The sequence below is a fragment of the Empidonax traillii genome, unplaced genomic scaffold (assembly GCF_003031625.1).
Source record: "Empidonax traillii isolate 1590-97213 ecotype Southwest subspecies unplaced genomic scaffold, ASM303162v1 scaffold227:size730986, whole genome shotgun sequence".
In the NCBI taxonomy this organism is placed as follows: Eukaryota; Metazoa; Chordata; class Aves; order Passeriformes; family Tyrannidae; genus Empidonax; species Empidonax traillii.
The window spans coordinates 575403-596605 of NW_020955420.1; the positions used below are offsets into that span (position 1 = coordinate 575403).

Here is a 21203-nt window from a genome sequence, read left to right on the forward strand (position 1 = left end):
TTTACTGCTCATAACAGATGGTACATGGACATGGCAAAGCTTACACACAACCTTTTGACAGAATTATTTTGGACTTTTCATGAATTTGTGGCCAAGAACCCTATTGAGTATCTACAGAAAGAATGAAACTCCATAAATTTGTATTCAACTTTTCCTTAAAAAAAAGTCATATCTATACAGAAGAGTTGAAGCTATTGAGGGTTAATAGAGATAAGAGACTAAAACATTACTTTAAAATGTTTAATTCCACCTAATTTTAATTTTGCATCCTGTTATAATACTGCCATTAGCATTTTAGACCTGAACCCTCCACAGCTACTGATACATCTTTATAAATAATTGAATACAAGGCTATGGATCACTGTAGCAGAAAAATAAATTCATGAGTAGAAACTCTTTTTTTTTGTCTAATGTATTTCAAAAAATTAGGAATACCAGATGTTTTTCAACTCAGGCAAAATTATTAGAAACTCCTCAAGTCTCCTCTTCCCATAATCCTGATCTTTTCTCTCCTGTTCATTTATTCTCTGCAAGTTTTAATCCAGTGGGCAACTAAACTGACGTCTCCATCAAACTGCAATCCAGCTATTACCTACTAAATAGCATGCTATTATCAACAAGATCCCTCTAAAATTGTGAGAAGTCAGTTTGCTTGACTGAACATGAGAGGTACTGTGACTGCCCCTCTCTGCCCTCACAGTGATACAGCCAGAGTATTTACACTTCTGTCTTGAGCTACACTAACACTTCTTTTTGCTGCCCTAGGATAAGGAGAGCCTGATGCACAAGCCCAGACATGTGTGACTTAGGTCAGACAATTCAGGTTCCTTAGCAGGCTGCCCTTAATGGAGAGTAACAAGCTTTTAGGGAAGGAAAATTCAGACCATCTTTCTCTCCTGAGTAAACAGCTGTATTCAGTATTCAATCTTGAAAGTTAAAGATGAAAGAATTGCCCCATGTGTTACAGTAGAGCTCTGGTTACCTTTTTAATCTGCATGATAAGTGTGTACTTCTAGTCATAGCTCACATTTCTGCTGTACAAAAGCTTTCCTTTCAAAAATAATAAAATGTTCTGGTGTGTAGCCCGGATCTACCTTGTCAGAAATGTGAAATGTAAAAATGTAAATATGAGGGGCTGAAACCTTTGCGGTTTCTTACATCTTCTATTTTTTAAGGGGAGGATGATTTCAGGCTTGAATAAGGTAAGAGGCAAAGCTCTCGTGAAGTGATTTGGGTTGGGTTACTTCCTCCTAAAACTGTGAGATAGAACTGAGGGATGTCACTGCACTAAAATTACCAGTTGTGCTCTTTTACAAAATATTGTCACTGAAACAGTCACAGGAAATCACCACTCAGTAATTTTAACTATGGACAAGGAAGATCTTTATACAGAAAAACCAAGCAAAGGAAGGATAGGCGTGGGATAAGGAGAACAAAAATAGAGTAATTTAAAATGCAAATATCTGGGGTGTTTGGGTAGCCAGTGGATAACAATAAAACAATAAAATTCACTAGATTTACTTGGAAATGCATTATTTAGAGCTTACTATTAAGAACACAGCTAGGAAACAGTGAGGCTCTTTTCTGATACTGATAGTTATGATAAACATCCTAAAATGTCCTTTGCTCAACAGAGACAATTCTTAAACACAACGTTGTCCTTGGTTTTAGCATGGCTTGGACTTGGACACACTCCAGAGTATATCAAGTTCCTGTTTTATTTCAAAAGAGTAAATATAATAATTTCCTAAATCAGATGTCAATGTGAAAACAAAGCACTTGTCTATCTCATCATTTATAGAATAGGAGCCATTAAATGTAAAGGAATGGGCAGTTAAAAATGCCATAAATCTTCTACTATTCATAGAAAAAACACATGATTTTGGCACAGTTTTCTATTCTGTTACTCTGGTTTTACAACACTGTAAAACAGTCAACAGCACACACAGTACATCAGCCTTTCTCTGAGGAGAAAGATCAGACCAATAAAGTCAATTGGTATCTGCAAGAGTGGAGTTGTGCCCAAATTTATCAACAACAAAATCATTAATAGCTCTGCTTAATTACAACCTGTTCTATCCAACACAGAATATGCATGAGTTTTCAAGGAGATTTAATTATTTAGAAAGTTGAAAGATATAATAAGCTATTTTTGAGAGAAAAAAGAGATAAAAGTCAACATTTCAAACTGGTAATTTTTTAATGATCTGTACTCAAAAGCTGTCAGAAAATATTCTCTCTAATACAATGAAGCAAATCCATTCTTCTAGTCAAGGCAATAGTGGGAAAAATAGGCTTGGTAACAAAAGGAATTGTTTTATTGACTGCAAAAGAGCTATCAGACCACAGAACCATGGCCTGAGCAATGAGAACAAACAAATAATGTTCTGGATACTGACCAGTACAGAGGAAGAAGGTCTTCAATCAGAAACCAAAGTTAACAGGCTCTACAAAAAATAGGCAGTTCACACATGACCACAAATATGAAGCAGAGTTAGTTATCAAATTTTTAAATAAATTATTAGTGCAAAGAAGCTCATGGTATTCTTGGAAAAGGGACTTAATATTCTGGCAGAATATTATATTTAGAAATGTATTCATAGCTTCTCATGTTATTTTCACCTACATATCAGTACTTATATGGAAACATATACATGGATCATATATAGAGAGTTGCAGATATGCCTTAGTGATACATTTCTACACCTTAATCTTCATGCTTAGTTAAATGTCTTGAGGGACCACCAAAACCTTCAGCTAAAATCTCATTTATTTAATCTGAAAGGAAGAGATTTTCTCAGCTTTTCCAAGGCTCACTGGATTCCTTTCCTTCCAAACAAACTGTGTTTCGTGTTCTCAATCCCAGAACACAGCAGAAAGATGCCAGCTGGCTTAAATGCCAGTTTTACAGGGACTGTGCTCGGCAAAGCTGACTAGTGTCTGTATGCTGTACAACCCTGAGAGAGATAAGTAAACTTTGGTTAACCAAGATTTTTGGTTAAGTGGTGTTCTGTAAAGCACGGATATAATGTGTATTGCATGTCTTGCTCAAACAGATGTTGTTTAAGCTGCTTGGATGCTGACATTTCAGCTGAATATTGCTTATTATTAACATATGCTAATTGCATGTTATTTATGAATAGCATACCATGCTAATCAGCTATGGAGTGGTTCCTGCTACATCCAGTTAATGAAGGACAAGGACACCTCTTCTGAAATAAATCATGAGTCTCTGCTCTGTCCTCCTGAAACACAACATGAAGGAGTTACCTATAACTGCCTTTATACCAAATGATCACCAGACACAGTGAGCTCCTTCCTCCTTTTTCAACACCACCAGAAATCTCAGACCTAAACAAAGGCCTGAGACCTGTCCCCCAGAAACTTGCTTTTACTGGATACATCAGAATTCGTTCTCAGCAGAGAGTATTAATTAGCCCTCAACAGAGTTCTCAACAGGTGATTTTCCCCCTCTAGTCCACTCTCATGAGATCCCCACCAGCAGTACTGCACCCAGCTCTGGGACATTCAACACAAGAGCATGGACCCATCGGAGCAAATCCAAAGGAGGGCCACAAAGGTGACCAGAAGGCTGAAGCGCATCTCCTGTGAAGACAAGCTGAGAGAGGTGGGGTCATTCAGCCTGGGGAAGAGAAGGCTCTGAGCAACCAGATCGAGTTGAAGAAGTCACTGCTCACTGTTGGGGGCTGTGTGCTGGATAACCTTTAAAGGCCCCTCCCAACACAAACTGTTCTCTGATTCTACCGTTACGAAAATGGCAGAAAAACAAAAAGACAACAAAAACCTCCAAACTTTAGCACAACAATACACTGGGAGTAAGCATAAAATGAAAATAAGAACAAAATCCTGAAATACTAAATAAGGTGCAAAAGGCAAAAATATTCCTGAGAATTTATGCAAAAATAAAGAATAATAATCATGCCTACAACTAAAGCTGTCTATAAAACTGCTCTTTTGCTCACAAAAAAAAATAAACTTTCTATAGAAATTATATCCAACATCATCAACTCAGACAGATTTGTAATAAGTACAGATTTATCTTCTAGTCAGTTATCCAACACTAACATGAAATAGCTCATAAAATAAGACAGTTTTATGTGAGTTCAAACCTGAAAACTTAAGCCTGTGGTGAGTACCAATAAAGACATTATAATTATATTTGCCTTGTATAACCTGAAAACAAAAGCTTTATCATTTATTCTCAAGACCTGATTTTAAAGCCTTCTTCTGCATATGATGTTGTGTATGTGCATTTTTAGTTCATATTTATTTGTACCGAATGAACCAAATTATTCAAATTGATTGCAATATGAAAATTCCAGTGTTTTATATAAGTTCATTATCAATTATTTAAAATTAATAAAATTAATCTATTTCCAAATTAATTTTAGTATAACACTACAAGCTCTTTCCTTACAACAACACCAACCCTGCTGTTGTTTTCACACATCTCAAGAACAGAATTCAGACACATAAGAAAACACTAAATTTCACAATACTAAATAATTTAGGCCCCTAATCCTGACTCAATTAAATACATCTGGATTCTGTAACAATGGCTACAAATATTCTTTTTAAAAAATGAAAAATAGGCTCACATTATAGAAAATACTGGGATACCTACCTAGCCTGTAGCCTCAAGGAGGATAAAAATTCCTAAAAACAAAGGCAGCCTAACATGCAGCTAAATTTTTTATTACTAAATTGAGAGCTATCCTTCTGTAGTACACTGGAGAAGGAAAGACAGATGTTTTAAATCTGCAGAGTCTCAATACCACTGTGCTCTGAAGACAGCAGGCAACAGAATGGAAGGAAGAAAGTATCTTGATAGAAAAAAAATCCCAGGAGTTAACCTGCTTGATCTTTTACACACAGCAACTACATTTTACAGTGCTTCGACAGTTCCTCCACAGTCAGAGGTGCTTGCTATTGTACTTCTGTGTGTGGCAGCCCTACCAGCATATCATGATGATCTTCTGTCCTTTGTTCTAGCCTTAGAACTCTTTAAAAATAGACTCTTCTAAATACACTTCCTGAATAGTTCACTTCTGTCGGAAATTGAACTAAATAACCTAAAAGAGATCACCTTTACTATACCCATTAAACAGACTATGTGGTGCTGGAGATAATCACTTCCAAAAAAAATATAGTTAAAATAGCCAAGTTAAAAAACTATTGATTTGCTACATGAACATATCTTCTTCATCCGTTTTCTCATAAGGCAGAGGATATAGAACTACTTCCAATCCCAGGTTTTTAAAAGCTGCTCTTCAAAAAGGCTTTTGAGTAAAAAATAGAAAGGTCATTAACTGAACTGAAAGGAAAAAAAATCCAGTTGATTTGAACCAGGTCAGGATTCTCATTAATAACTTTAGCCAGATATACTAACGCAAAAGTTCAGATTACAAGCATCATAGGATAAACAAGCATCGAAGGAAAACAAAAGAGCTGCTATTTCTGTAGAAGGGGAGATTGCAGACAAACTCTCAGACACCAAGAGCAGCAAATATATCAAAAGACTGACCCTTCCCTTGCTCCTATAGAAATCTTGATCCCAAATCAAGCCACTGACAACTTTAATTACCCACTTGAAATGAGTGAAGATTTATTCTAATATTCACATTGTTATTGCTTCTATCTGCCTCATCCAAAACATAATTTAAAGTGTGATCATCAGTCACAGCCTCTTAGCAGGAAAACACACACCACCATAACAGTCCTTCTAAGACATCCTCTGGGAGGTCACTCAAAGGCAGTTGTGTAGTCAGCTGTAGGAATTAACTTCAAGTGAAATATATTTTTACACACTGAAGCAAACCCACTCCTTCCTTTCTGATTTTCTGGATAACAGAGCTACAAGCTATCAAGCAGGCAGATCTCCCACCAGCTCAGACAGCAAATAAGGCACTCGGCACCTAACAGGATAAGGTTCAAAAGCCCTGTTTCTACAACACTTACATTTGAAGATCAAGGCTCAGAAATGGAGGACATGATGTTTTCCATATGCACAGTACTTAATGACTTAAAAGTAAACATATGTACAAGTGTTTCTGTAATTGGGTCCTCAGACTGTAGTGCTGTCTTTTTATTATTTGACTCTTTAAAAATCTTACAAGTACACCCTCCAAAGAATCTTCTTAAGGAATGTTTCCACCAAAATACAGCCCTAAGATCTAAACTTTCCTACTTTGAGGATATATAGCTTTTTCAGTACAAAACCATAATAAATATTTCCTGCACTATTCCAAAGGAAAAAGTGATTCATCTATTTCAGTATTATGGAAAGCCATGAGAACTCAGAAACAATTACTATAATCTCATTAAATAGAAAACTGGATGTTTATGATTGTCCAATTTGAGAGAAATACAAGAAATGCAATAAAGAATGGATATATAGCCAATCAGTAACTTCAGGTCATTTCAAGAACATCAACTCCTTTTATTATTAGACGCAGAAACTCTCATCCTTGAGTTCCCAGGGCAGCCCAACCCAGATCCAAGAGAGCTGCCACAAGACTGTCTGCAGGCTAAAGTCTTGTTTGGTGTGAATTCACTGGTGTTTGATCTATTTGGGCACAAGACTCTTTTCAAGTTTTCCTGTTAGACCTACGAAGGGCATCTGAGAGAAGTGTTTGTACTGGTGCAGTTGAAACACAACATATCCTGAACATGAGTGAAATTGTACCACACTCTTTATTCTAATGATTTTTCATGATGACAGATGGCTCCATAACCTTTTGCCTCAGTCCAAGTGCAAATTACTTTGAAAGGCTGTATTGACATGCTCATGGACACGGCACAAATGCTGCTTCAGACTCACAATAATATTTACAGGCATATTAAAACACGTAAATATAAACATAATGAGAGAGTAATGCATATTTCAGGAATTTAATATTCACTGCAAGTGAATTAATGATTTCACCTTTTGTCCTATAATATTTCAAACCTCTGCCTAAGTTCTGGCATCACGTTATCATTTCAAATTAACTGTAATTTTCCACTGCTGTGCTTACCATGAATGAGAAAACATCCAAAGAAATTACAAATGTGCTGACACATTCACAAAAAAACAACCCAACCAACTGTTTTCTCATGTGGAAAAAGCTCTATTTTTATTCCATTTTGCATATTATTTAATTTCCCAAGTTAGGGTTTAATCCTATCATGTTTGCAGTATTGAACTGAAAATTTTTAAGACAAAATAACCGGAAACAGAAAATTAGTGTATTTCTGAGGATAGCAAAGTAGAGCCCAGCAGAAGGGTTTTATCACTGTGGGGCAATGTATAAAAAATCCCCTAACTCAAATAAGCCTAATACAGAATATAGCTCACCAGATAATTAAAGTGCTTTAGACCACTAGCCAATTGATTTTCTCCTTGTAAAGGTAGTTCAATTGAAATGTTCAGAATAAATCATGTGTTAAAATTATCTTCTAAAGTAAGAGCTGAGTGCATATTGATTAATAATTATTTGCACTAACGGACTGAACTAAAGAAATACCATCAATTACTTCAAAAAACTCAAAGATCAATCATGATGGAATCAACCATTGAAAGATTCACTACACTTTCCCCAATATTTCGGAAGTGTTCGTTGAATGGCTTTCTAGAGATACCTTGGTTTCCTGTTTCTAGAGCTACGGAAATTTGTTTTACATGCCAATTATCATTAGGTGTTTCAGCTGCATAATACAGCTCTTACCTTTCTATTACATGGGAGCTCTGCAGGAAGAGCAAATGTTTTTCACACCAAGTACGAGGCATGAGGGGGCACTTTCGACAGGGGAGTTTAGTTAATATTTCATACTTATGCTCACACAGCAAAGGAAATGCAAACAGTCAAAATTAATGACCAGAACTGATGATTTACATAGAGCCACCTATCCAAAGATGGGGGATACTCAGTATAAATTAACTTCGTTTTACACACTAATGAGCTCTACTTGCTGAATTTGGACGGGTAGCACAATAAAACTCCAATAATTCTAAAAAAAATTGCAATTTAGTTTGCCTGGTTATAAATAGCACAGAGATCGTTAATCCCTTACGGCACCACAGGCATTACTCAAGCCTAGTATCTTATTGAAAATCAAGGAGAATTTTCCTTTCTCATGATGCATAGCACCATTAGAGTCAAGTGGGGAGTCTGCTGGCTGTAGAGCCAGGTTTTAAACAGATTTGAACTAAAAAATTTTCTGTGGCTCTGGTTTTCAAGCTTTCTTTTCCACTAGGTTTCAGGTTCATCCACTGCAGAAGTGTTGACTAAACAGACAGACAAAATCAGGTCATGAAAGCTGGTCAAACTTAGTCCACACTTTGGTGGAAAATGTTCAAAATTGCAATACTGACCTTTTAGTTATTTCCTAGTTTTTTGTTTGTTTGTTTGTTTGTTTTTTTGTTAGGTTGGTTGACACAGGACCAACTCCCACATACACTACCAGGTCTTCTGAAGGTAAAAAATTTCTATGCACTTTCTCTGTAATGCAGAAAAAAAACATTTTATGACCTGAAACAATAACACTTTTAGCTGAAATATTTAAGTTTTAACATTCTTTACATAAATGAGATGCACAGCTCTGTCTGAACATCTTAATTTCATGCATTTTTATACTTCTAAGCAACTTAGTAGTGAGGACTGCTTATTTGCATTCATTTACATACAATTTGCAGGAAAAGCTGAAAGAGGGTAGTAAGGAAATCCATCATTTTGACTTTAAATGAAAATATTATTTCTGTAAAAAATATCTTGAATGTTTACTTTATTGTTTTACTTAAGAAATTGCTTTTAATATCTTCATAAGTATCAAATGGCACTTTTCAGAAATAGTGATTTTTTTCACCCAGTAGGTTAAAAAAAATTAATCCAGCAATATTTTGATGTGTAGAGATGCAAAATACAGTTTTTGTTTTTTTCCCCTAGGAGAATTCAATTTCCTAGCAAGGTGAATTACCATCCTGATATCTTCTGGTTATTCTCTGAATTTTTATTTTACTGATTTTCTAAGCCCCAATCTTTGCCAGGTCCAGGAGGTGGAAAGTACAGTTTCACTAATGAAAAAATGGTGTAGAGCATGTACAAATTTAAGTGATTTTAGGTCCTATGCTGTCTGTGGATTATTTCTTTAAATTATGTTCAGATAAATTCTCGGTAATTTCACACCTACATTCAGGCATATTTTCTTAGTCTTTTAAAGCTATGATTTTCATATGCAGCCGTATTCCTTCTGGCTGCCAGCTGTATCCGTAATTAGCTGGTACTAAATCATACCTGTTCTCAGAATTAAGATGGTCAATGGCTTCTCATTCCTTAGAGATTGCATACAGTTTAACTCTGTTAGTTTATTTCTTCAGCACATTCAACTTGTCTCCCATTACAGCCCCATGTCTCTGCAACACACAAGTAATATCAGGAGCTCTATAAAAAAGGCAGTGAAAGATAAAACCCATGGAGCACGTGTTATGCTCCAGCTGAGGTTCTAAGGCAACCTGTTAGGAAATTCTGCAGTGCAGAAGTGGTCTCTGGAAATAAATATGGCTGTATTTTGCTAAACATCCCACTGTCTGCCACAGTGACAATTTTACTGGTTTTCATCATATCCCTGGTGTCAGTAACTCACAGTGCAGTATCAGGGACAGCTCAGCCCTGAAGGACATGAGCTCAACTCCAGCGAAGTCAGCAGAAGTGTGTGCTTGGCACAGCCCCCTATGACCCCATCCCTGGGGCAGCCAAGCAAGAGAGAAAACCCTGACACTGGTCATGCCTCTGCATGGGGAACTGGGGCACCTTCACCTCTGCAGGGCACAGGCAACAGAGGTAAAAGCCCAGGGCTACTGTGGAAACAGCCCAGTATCCTTAAAGCAGGGCTGCCCCAACCTAACAGAAAAAGGGATGACACTTCATATGCATTCTGCTTCAACTGAGTTCAAAAACTCAGGTGCTAGGAAACAAAATGTGTGTTTTCAGGATTTAGTGATCATTGTACAGGTTTCCCCCCACCCTTTTTTTTAACGTGTGTGCTTTTCTGTACACCTTCCAAGTTCCTGGGTGGAGGAAAACCTATATAATGATCATGAAAAAAAAAAAATCTCCTTTTTTCAAAATGTCAACCAGATTAGAAGTAAAATTTAGGAAATAATTTCAACCGCTAAATATTTTGAAAAAAAATTTTGTGCTGATTTCCATCAGGTCAGTAACATACTGCTACAACTAACTACTACTATATTGCCTTTACATTGTAACGCTCCATACCGGAAGATTTTAGACTTTGAAAGTCATGACTTTCTACTATAAACTTCTACTATATAATCAGGTTGACATTTTGAAAAAAAGAGACTTAACTTGTGCAAATTAAAAGACAGTACAAGTACATTAATTTTCATAATCAGATTAAAGCATTGTAGTAAAACTTTCAGTGAATCAAGGGGAAGACTGCTTGAGACAGCAAAGTGTAATTAAGCAGAACTAGTGCATCTGTATCATTAAAGAAAATGTTAAAGGTAATTTGAGTCTAGGGATCAGCACATCGAACCTTCCCTAACCCTATCCTTAACCCGAAACCTAACTTTGTGGTGTAAGCACATTTTGTCAACAGCAGCCCAGAGGCCTCATGAAATTAATTAAGTATGCTATCTCTTTACAATGGAAACAAACCCGTCCACATGCTGTTTGCATTTCTGGCATGATCGGCATCCGTTACTGAAGTCACCAGCATCAGCAGCTGGGAAGTACAAGACTGAGCTCCCTTTCACTTATTTTGTCTTCTCTTACCATTTCCAGACTCACACATTAATTATGGTAACCCATAGGTATCAGTCTTATAAAGCAGGTACTTTCCCTACTGCAAAATGTATTATTCTGGTGGTTCTTATCACAAGAAAGAAAAAGACTCCCAAAGTGCTGAAAGAAGTTCTTTGTCCTTAAAGTCTTTATACTCTCCTTTAGAAGAATGATGTGAGTCACAAGTGGGAGGACTGCAAGGAGGCAAGGATGCATTCGCTTTGCCATCATGTCGCAGCTGTCAACTCTGCCATGCCAATGACAGACATGTGAAACTGCATGAGAATTAGGAAATGTGATATGGCACCAGAAAAAAGAGATGCCAGGAAAAGGTTAGGCCATGCTTCCAGGCTGATGCTGCTTTCACAGAGCTACTGAGTGGACTCGTGTGCTCTGTCACTACACGGAAACTAATGGCAAGGTGGCAAATAAGTCTGTGGCATTGCCAGAGCTGGAGCTCTCAAGCTTGAGGGCCATGCCTTATGGGCAGGTGCTCCAGGCAACCTCCCAGAGATCTGTGGAGGTTGTGCCAAGTATCCCATGGATCCTCCAGCTCTACACATTTATCAAACCACATCAGCAGCCCAGCATAAAGCCAAGACACCAAAACCCCCACAGAAGTCTTATTATTCACCCAGCAGTCATACGAGCACTGGTCCTTTGATGGCCATCCATGTAATTATCATCCTCAGTCTATAGGGTCCTGAGGCCCTCACTTGGTTTGTTTTATAAATAGACAGATTAATTTCCCCCTGATTGACCATGAAATGCAGGTTTTAAAAACAAAAGGAGCAGAAGACTCTAAAAACCCCACAAGAAAGTTATTCAGCATTGCTCAACCATTCACTGTCACTTTGCTTTACACACTCTGTAAATAAACCACGTGTTCTTATAAACTATGATTCCCTAAGTTAATACGAAATAGGTTCCCAAAAGGTTGCAACGGTCTCTGATTTTACAAGGAAGATATACTTTTGCCTAAAGAAAAGTTGGTCACCAGTTTTGACGACAGACTTTACAATGGAATAAACAATGGCATTTAGCGTAGGGATAAATGATCTTTGACAACATGTTTAGACTTGTGCAGAACCATAACAGAATCCTAGATCTCCGTCATCACCAATATGTTATTTATGTAGGATAATTGCATGTTTGACAGTGCACACGTCAGTGGGAATAGCTGCAGTACCAAAACACACATATGTAAGATTATTTCCATTTAATAGACATGATCATCACATTGGTAAAAAAATACTGGACAGCAGCCATTACCCTACACCTCTGAAATGCTCCTCTTGGATTTTATCTCTAGTTTGAATATACTCTAGCCAAAACAGGAGGATTTTCAATTTAATATTTTATGTCCAGTGGTGAAGCAAATACTTCAAATGTCATGCCAGCAATTAAAATGTGTCTAGATTTTTTGGCTACTGTGGTAGTTGAACCTAGGACCTTCGCAGTGAGTCACCACAGTCACACCATTACTGAGATATTATATTCTGCAAGCACAAAGATGGGAAATTTTCCAGATTGTCTGCCAAGATTCACTGCACCTAGGATACAGCAAGTGTCATAAATAGAATTTGCCACAGCAAGCCTTGCAATAACTGCCAGAGAAACGCAACAGACCTCCTGTGGTCTGATTTAACATAAACAAGCCAAGACATGGAAAAAGTAAAAACACTGCCCTGCAGTCACTGCTTAATAGCTTTTCCAATTGAGCACAGAGAAGTCTGACGTATTGAGAATGTCTCTCTATCCAGTGTACGATGGTGCCTTTATGCACTGCAGCTTCTGCCACATCACAGGGAACCTTCCATTCCTACTTGGAAGACAGCAAATTTATGTTCAGAAAGAGCTGAATTTAGGAGTCTGCTGTGCGTGTATATGTGAATATTTGCTTTTACTGCTTCTCTGCCCTGAAATAGCAAAACAAACCCCATGCATGTTAAAACATATGGCTTGGGTGTGGAACCAGTGAATGCAAAGCGCCTTTATTTCCTCACTGAGTCTCACTTTATAGCTACTTGTGCAATCCAGATCACACATCATCCTGAGAACATTTTACAAAAATAAGTTTTCTTCATGTAAACCCAAGAACCTCGAAGTTTTCTTATAGCTTATTACATTTTTATTCATAGTATGTTATTTAACTTTTATTCTTAAAGTGAATTACTTACAAATAAAAGATTTTTTCACTCTTTGCTAACATATGGCTTGCAAAACTCCTCCTCCTGTAGGACATCCTTTAAAGATTAAAATGTTAAAACACACTTAAGAAAAGAAATCCATAAACAATTATTTTAATTGTTATCACCATATTGTAATAAATATTACCAATGGTATTACTTGCAAGAAGAATGTCTACATAACTGACTGAATATAACTTTACTTGTAATTTCTACACAATAAGCTTTGAACTGCAGTTATGGAATGTGCCAGAGTACTGCAGAAGTCACCAGAACAAAGGAATAAAGAAATTATGTCTTTAACAACTGGATTAAAAAGGTAACACTACCTTTAAAACAAAACATTGGTCAATTAGTTGGAAAGGGCAAACTCTTATTTTCCTTCCTCTTTATCTTGCTACAAAGAAACACCATCCTGGGAAAGGTCACGGTGCATTATAGAGAAATTAGGGAAATAGATTGAAGTGAACTTAGTGCTACTTGTCTGTGGCAAAGTGCAAAACCCTGCAGTTATAAAAACAGTGTACAGATAATGGCTTATCAACATAGAAGTGAAATTGTAAATGACTCCATCATGAGAGCTTCAGGCACAAAGCTAATAGGAACAGGAATGTCATATGTGCTATTCTTCCATGTAATTTGAACACAGCAAACTTTCCTCCTGAGAAAAAATTCAGTTTCAATAGTAAAAAATAAAAATCACTAAAAATTACTTTGATAGGACTTAAGAGCTGTAGGATGTTCTTAATACAGGTTAAAAACAAATTCATTAAATAAAATAATTTTTTTATATAAGACTGTGAAAATGGCCCTGGATTTGGAGTCTTCTATAAAATGAAACAGAGATCTGAGGAGAAATAAAAAGGTCTTATTTCAGTTTAAAGCTGTGGTCACAAGAAACCAATGAGAAGTAAATGTAAATAATTTTAGGAGTTTTTCTTTTAATTATTTTAGGAAGCATAAATTCACTTTAGAATTAATTTGATAAAACCCAGTCATTTACTAAGGCATGGTTTACCTTTTTCAATACATTCCTTTGAATGCTGAGAGCCCTGATACTATTTGGGAGCTTGTCATCTGGAAAACCTCAAAAAGATTTAATTTCCTTCATATATAGCTAGGAAAACAATGTTAAATAATGGAAAACAATAATATCATGGGATTTCCCCCCCTTATTATTATATTGTAATGATACCAATGTATCATTAGTATCATGAAAAGAGAAAGCGCATCAACCCTGTGGCACACATGAGCTATTTATCACACTATTATAGGTATCTCACAGATAGCTGAAAACATTGTGGCTTCTGGATCTTACACTAACACAAAACAACTTAGGAACTCTGAAAAATATATGACATAAAAGAGTGGTCTATAAGGCTGAACGGGAAATTTCCTGTTGATATGCTACTGGGTGACAGCTCATCTGACAGCATCTGCAGAACCATTTCTATCCTTTTCTAATTTGTGTGGGTCTATACTGCTTTTTGCTGGCTTTTAATGGTTTGATCTGGCTTTACTCTATAAGAACTCATTTTGTAATATCAACACCATCAAAGAGATACAACTGCAGAGCTATAGCAAAGTCTGTAGTCATCTAAGCATCTGCAAGTCAACAATCAAAAGATTTACTTTGTCCAAATCCCCTTATTCTTAGCTTGCTTTTCAATCAAAGGAGAAAAGAATGCAACTATTCTTCATGCAACATGAGTTCGCTTTCAGTGAGAATTTAGCATTTAAACATGGTATTCGTTTTTCTGATATTTTGCGGGGAAAAAAAGCCAAACTACAATCAGTGCAGCCTGCGATAAAGTTGTGTTGGACCTTGAAAAAGCATGGGTTTTTTGATGTCTTCAGACCCTGATTTTTGTCTCTCCACATCACTGTCCTATAGTTCTTTATTACTACACTGGCTAGGCTAGATGATGTGCAGGTACACTAGAGAGTGCTCACAGTTAAATAAAGATGTGCTGCAACTGATTCACTTCTCATGCAGTTTCAGCAGCCCCAAACAGTATATGCACTGCATATTATTCATTTGCTCTTTGTTTTAATTCCCAGGGTATGAGCTTATCTACTTTAAAGTTATTACTTTTATGTAGAGGCTAAAAATGTTAGAACTCTTTCTTTACAAGTAGAAGCAACTCTGGGGCAATGCACCACATTGTAACACCGTATTGCAAGCTGAGCCTCTCAAGCAATCAGCAGCACTGGCCCCCTGCACTACGTGCTGATTTCCCCTATAACAATAGCCACAATTAAGTCAAAGCCAACCCGATTAACTCTGCTCCAGGCTAACCCCTGCATGCTCACTGGTTCCCTTGATTAACTGTACAGGACTGATGGACAGGAAGGTGTCAGGAAAACCCCTGAAGAATTAGCAAGTCTGCAAGGAGACTCTGCAGGAGGGAGAAGGTGCAAGAAAGAAAGAGCAGAAGGTGGCAGTTTAAAACACTTATTAAAAGAGTTAACAAAATAAAAGGATGTAATTTAAATCACTAAATGACAGAAACCTATTGTGATGAGGCAGTGCAGTGTCTGAAAGTGGATACTCCCTGTAAAGATCACACATGTACCTGCACAATAGCATTAGATGAGGATGGAATTATAAACCTCAGTGATATTGGACTTTGTGGGTTCAGCCTCCTCACAATAATTGGAATAGGTTTTGTATTGATAGTTATAATCTTCAGCAATATAAAGTATTTATTAGTGCCCACCTGCTGGTAGCACTTTAGTGCCTCTTATACAAAAGCCAACAATAACATCAATCAGCAACTCATTAAAATAAAAAATATGCCAGTGAAATACTAAAACAGACTTGAAATATGTTCTGTTAGCTTTCCAATATTCCTATATATTCATTTATAGCATCAAGGTATGAGCCAATATATAGAAGCTCAGATGTTGTTGTAATTTTAGCATAGGGCAATGTTAATTACAGCATGTCAAGTTATTTAAAAATTAAATTAATAAAAGGAGACAATTTCATTTTTTGTCACATACTAGTTAGAACCACTTCAGAGTTCATCACAGCTGACTGCTGTATCGTTTTGGACTTTTATAGCATTGTGCTCTGTATGGAAGGAGTGCCCTCCCCCCCTTTAATGGCAGTAGACTGATGGGAGATTGTTCAAAGATAAAAATATGTACCACCAAGTCCCTAAAATGTCATGATAAATGAACTCAAATGTCACTATTAAAATATTTCCTTTCATCAGTTTCACAGCACAGATCTCCCCTTGCAATGCCAGAACTGACTCAACTTTGCTAGTACTTCTGTGGGAATACTGAATTTCTTTTTGAAGGTTGATTTTAAGACAATGGCGATGCGTGTGGCATAAAACTGAGATAGCCACCTGTAAAGTGGCTTAAAAGGCACCCCCTGGAGAAAAACTCTTCTGCATGACCCTCTTCCAAAGGAAAAGAAAAAGAGGTTGAGTTAATCACAAGCAGACCCCTGAAACAATTCTCTACAGGCTTCTTTAAATGTGAAAAGCATCATTTTGCTTTCAACTGATTCTGTTAACAGTCTCTGAGAGAGAGAAAAAAATGACATGGCATAAGAGAGAAGCGCTTATGAAGAAAACAGAAAACTAAATGAGAAATCCAAGGGTACCAGATTTCTTTCCTTTATGCCACTGTTATTCAATGCTGTGCACCTAGATAGCAAAGGGGGGAAAAAAAAAAACCAAACAAAAACAATGCCTTTAATGCAGAAGCAGAATCAATGTGACCATGAAAATTTTGTTAGTTATTAGGTATTTTCTGTAACATTTCATGCCTTTCTCCCTCCTGCTTAACTATTTTCTATTCAAATATCCAGGTTATGCTTAGGAACTTTTAACAAAGGGCTGATAGGAAGGGAAGGCTAATGAACAATGAACGTTTTTAATGAGAACCAAACTGCTACCTGCAGAGAATAATACAGGATGATCTCTCTTTGGAGAGGGGAAAAAAAAATCAACAACATAAATGGAATGCTGTCAAATTTATAAGCAGCAATTTAGACAGCAAATATGTTGCTTGGGTTTCAGCAGTCTTAAACACTGTGAGCGGCTTAACCTTATCTCCCAGTGCCACTGCCTTCCTGGAGTAATTGATGCTCGGAGTTCCCCAATTTCACATAAACCAGGCCACTGTGTTATTGTATACAGCAATCTAACTGCTAGCAGAGACAGGAAACGGCGCTGAACCCAGATCAATAGACATGTCAACAGTAAGCTGCTTAATCTAATTCTGCCTATCTCATCTTAGAGCACAGAGTTTGCAATTTTACTGTTAGGTCCCTCTGGCAGGAAATGGTTTGGAAAGTTTAGTCTTAAGAAGTTTACCCGATATGCTTATCCTTCAGGCTCTCAAATGTTTATTCAGCAGGATAGCTGTTTTAAATGTTTTATAAATGGTGGCAATGTAAACAAGGCACTCCTGAATTCCTTCCCATATGAAAGCCGTAATGGTGATTTCCTCACAGTGGACAGGGAGCTTAACACGACAGCCAATTATGCTCAGAGGTAAATTGCATTTGTACAGATGTACCAAACTCAAATAATCTTTGTAGATCAGAATAATTTTCCCAACATCCCCTCCTCCACTCTGATGATGTTCCCACATGGAAACACTTCTTTTTTGGCAATTATATTGTTCCCTCCTTTTTTTTTTTTTTCTTTTTCTTATGCACATGAAAATTACATGTTTCTCTACGTGTAACTTCAGTATCTCTGCTAGTATAATACAATCTCTAACAACAAATTAAATCAGGTAATTAAAAAACCATGAAATAGGCTCTCCTTTAGAAAGCAAGAGGGAAGAAATCAAACTGATGACATCTTTCTCATCTTTCTAGTGCACACCTATGTTCCCTTCTGAAGGCAAAACTCCAGAAAATAAGAACTTTGCCCCACATGTTTGAGCTGGCTGTGGGGAAGCCTCAGTGAAGTGCCTGGGCAGATGAGAGCACTACTGTCAGCTGTAACATGGGCCAGGCTCCACATCATCCCATGAGCCCCCTCCAGCCAGGTACCTGTCACAGTGTTATCAATGATTGCCCTGCAACAATATAGACATACATAGAGAGAGAATTCACAGTTCACTGGTGCCTGTTCCATGTCCTGAAACGCTCCCAGTTTGCAATTTCATCTGAACTACGACAAAGTCGTGGTGCATCTCTAGGGATTTTGTGGTGCCTGCAATTCAAGGGGCCGTGGCCATTGCCAGCAGAGGGGAAATTTAAGATCCTGGTTAACTTTGGAATCGCAGTTGATGTTTCCCAACCATGACAGACCTTTAAACTATTTCGACAGTCTATTTGTCACTGGAAAACAAGTGCAAACTTGTTTAGAGAGGAAAGATGGCATTTCACTCAAGGTACTGGAGTGGGAATTAGAAAACGCAGGTTCTTTCCTCAACTCTGCTGCAAAGTGCCGGTGAGCTCGTGCTGGCCAATTTGTTAGTGCTTCAACTCCCCATCCATAAAATAAAACTTCCCCTACTGCTGAGATGCTCAATGCATTAGTGTCCACGAAGTATTCAGACACCACAGTGCTGAGCATTACAGAAGTCAATAAATGAACTCTATAAATAAAATGTTACAAAAGCCCACTTCAGTCTTTCAGCTTGAAATCATGGGACTGCTCCCATGAGTTAGTGCCTTGGAAATAAATTTAGCAAATATTCCAGGAACAATAAAGCTGAGGCTAAGATTAAGAAATAGTAAAGACACAATTATTGTTTACATATTTCTGCATTACTTAACAAAAAAGTTGTTTGCTATTACAAGTCTTACAACACACTGATCCCTTGAGTAAATTTTTTTTAAAAATTACCTTGATATATAGGGACTTCTTTGGAACAAAACTCTTTCAAACAAAGACTTAAATGGAAAAAGTTTTCACAGCTGGCCTAAAATCTCTTCAAACCTCCCCTCCTTCTGTTTATAAATCTTCTGCTCTAGAAGCTTAAACTATAGAACGTTATTCCAAAGACAAACAGCATACCACGAGTAATCAAAGGCTGAGCTGAAGAGATTTTTCTATCAACAATTCATGGACTCAACTACAGCCATTTCTAATAAGGAGCAATTTAGTAAAAATAATAAAAATCAGAGCAGACAGACTATCTATGAATACAACAAGCAGTAATTTAGTTCAATTAGTTCACTTCAAATAGAAACTTATGGCATGCCAGTCTATTTTGGTTTCAGACTTGTCCCACCCCCAGTCCACATTTTCAAAGGTATAGTATATTCCAAATACCAATTAACTACCATTTCCTTTAAACTTATTAATACACCCATAAATCTGACAGTGTGGAGGTTTTACATGGACATAAGACTAAGAAAGTACATTCTCATTAAAATACAAACAAATCAGAAAGACCTTACATTAATCCCTCATAAAGCACTATTAGAACAAGCATGTTTCCTGTCTCGGCAGAGAGACCGTCATACCCAAGAGCAGTTAAGAACATGAACATATTTCTAAGCCGAGTGACCCACTCATAGAGATCTTCATTTGAGGACTTCTCAATATTTGTAATTTAAACTTTGTTCTAATGCTCTTTCTCTAGATTAAACTGAGATTTTATCACTCACTTTTCATTCAACTTCTCAGAAAAACAATGCTGGTACAGTTGTAAATAGTAATTAGCCAATCAACAATGACACAAGATGGAAATAATCCATTTTACTAGCTCATATATTTTTAAAAAGTAATCTGATTCTTTCAAATCATCAGGTTGGGCAACAGTGAAAATTATGTAAACATCACTATTTTCCACATTTACATGATGATTCTCAATATAAATGAAGATGCAATCTGTCTGGAGGAGGGACTCTGTTTCCACATGCATTTGTTTTATACCTACAAGTGAAGACATTGATCACTTCTGCAATGCAAACAAATGATTACTCCTTCTGATCTGCAACAAAAAAAGTATACAGGAAGCCCAAAATCTTTCCAACTCTAGCATAAAATTGCCAAACAAAAACATGCACAGAATCTTGCTGTCAAATGATAACAAATATAGTTAAAAAAAGGAGAGCACATCTTGCAGTTCTGAGTGATAAAAGGTTTTCAAGGCTGTATAAAGGAGAGTTGCACAGAAGATCCATAAGCGGATACTTAAGGCTCGTTGTATAAAAATTATGGAGAACCTTATAATTGCCAAAGTATTATTATTACTATGATGCCATATTTGGTACATGTATACAAAAAATACTCCATTATCCATGATATAGCCTAGGCATTTGAACATTGAAGTGTTGGACCATTTTTATTAAACTAGATCACAGGAGGTCCCAAAGTTTGGGTTCTCTACCTTGAATGTCAATCATTTAATTCTTTTACTTAGGAACACTTTCAGTTTCAACAGTGTTGTACAAAGTGCCTAATACCATGAAGACAGAGAGTTGCAAAGATGGTTTTAAAGTATTGTGCCAAAAACTGAAATACATGTAGCACATTTGCGGCAAAATTTGAAATGTACATGTTCAAAAGATGGAAGCACAACTGTTCATCTGAGAAGCTATGTATACAAACGCCACATGAATTTTTATGATGTCCTGATCCTTCCTAACAAAAAACAAAACTCGACTCTTTTTTAAAAACTCCCACACCACCAACATGAAGTTGTCACTTTTTGTGTTACCCTGGTTTATAGGAGACCAGATACAGATTCAGACCCTTGCCCTCAGCAGGCAAGAAACCTGAACGTAAGTGCTTACCAGTTTTTTTAAAGTATGTGAGGCTTTGAAATGGTAACTAATTCCCTCTGAGTTCAATAACTTTTAGGTGCCTAACCCGCTTAAGCACTTCTGAAGACTCTGTTTAAAATGTTGGGTTGGCTATTCTGAAATACTTATAAGACTTCTATATTTTCACAGCCACAATCACCATTACTTTGTGACTTCACTGACCCTGGTGAAACTGCGGGCAGTCCTTCCAAAAGACCTATGTCAGATTGATGGGTAGTTGTCTTTCTGACCCTTTTGTTTAACAAACGTATGGGTTGTTTTCTATCCAGACTTAGATAAATGAGTAACAAATTAAAAGAAACATTTTTATGATTCGCTGCAGTAGCTTGGGTTTTGTGCTTTTTCTCTTTTCTGATACAAGGTTAAAAGTGACTGGTAAACCTTTTAAGGTTATTGAAACTAAATTATTAACGCAGTGTTTCACCTTCCTTTTGTCCTCTTCATGGCATTCTCCCTGAT

General features: G+C 36.9%; 1 protein-coding gene and 1 long non-coding RNA gene across 2 annotated transcripts in view; both read right to left on the bottom strand.

Moving 5' to 3' along the window:
• Positions 1-21203, bottom strand: part of PARD3 (par-3 family cell polarity regulator) — a gene marked incomplete at its 5' end in the record, with an annotated part of 195265 nt that overhangs the window by 46269 nt on the left and 127793 nt on the right. The gene's annotated exons all lie outside the window — the stretch shown is intronic.
• LOC114059487 overlaps positions 8381-21203 on the bottom strand; it is a 41544-nt gene continuing 28721 nt past the window's right edge. The window contains exon 3 of the long non-coding RNA XR_003571672.1: positions 8381-8501. This is a non-coding gene — a long non-coding RNA (uncharacterized LOC114059487). The remainder of the gene's footprint in view (positions 8502-21203) is intronic.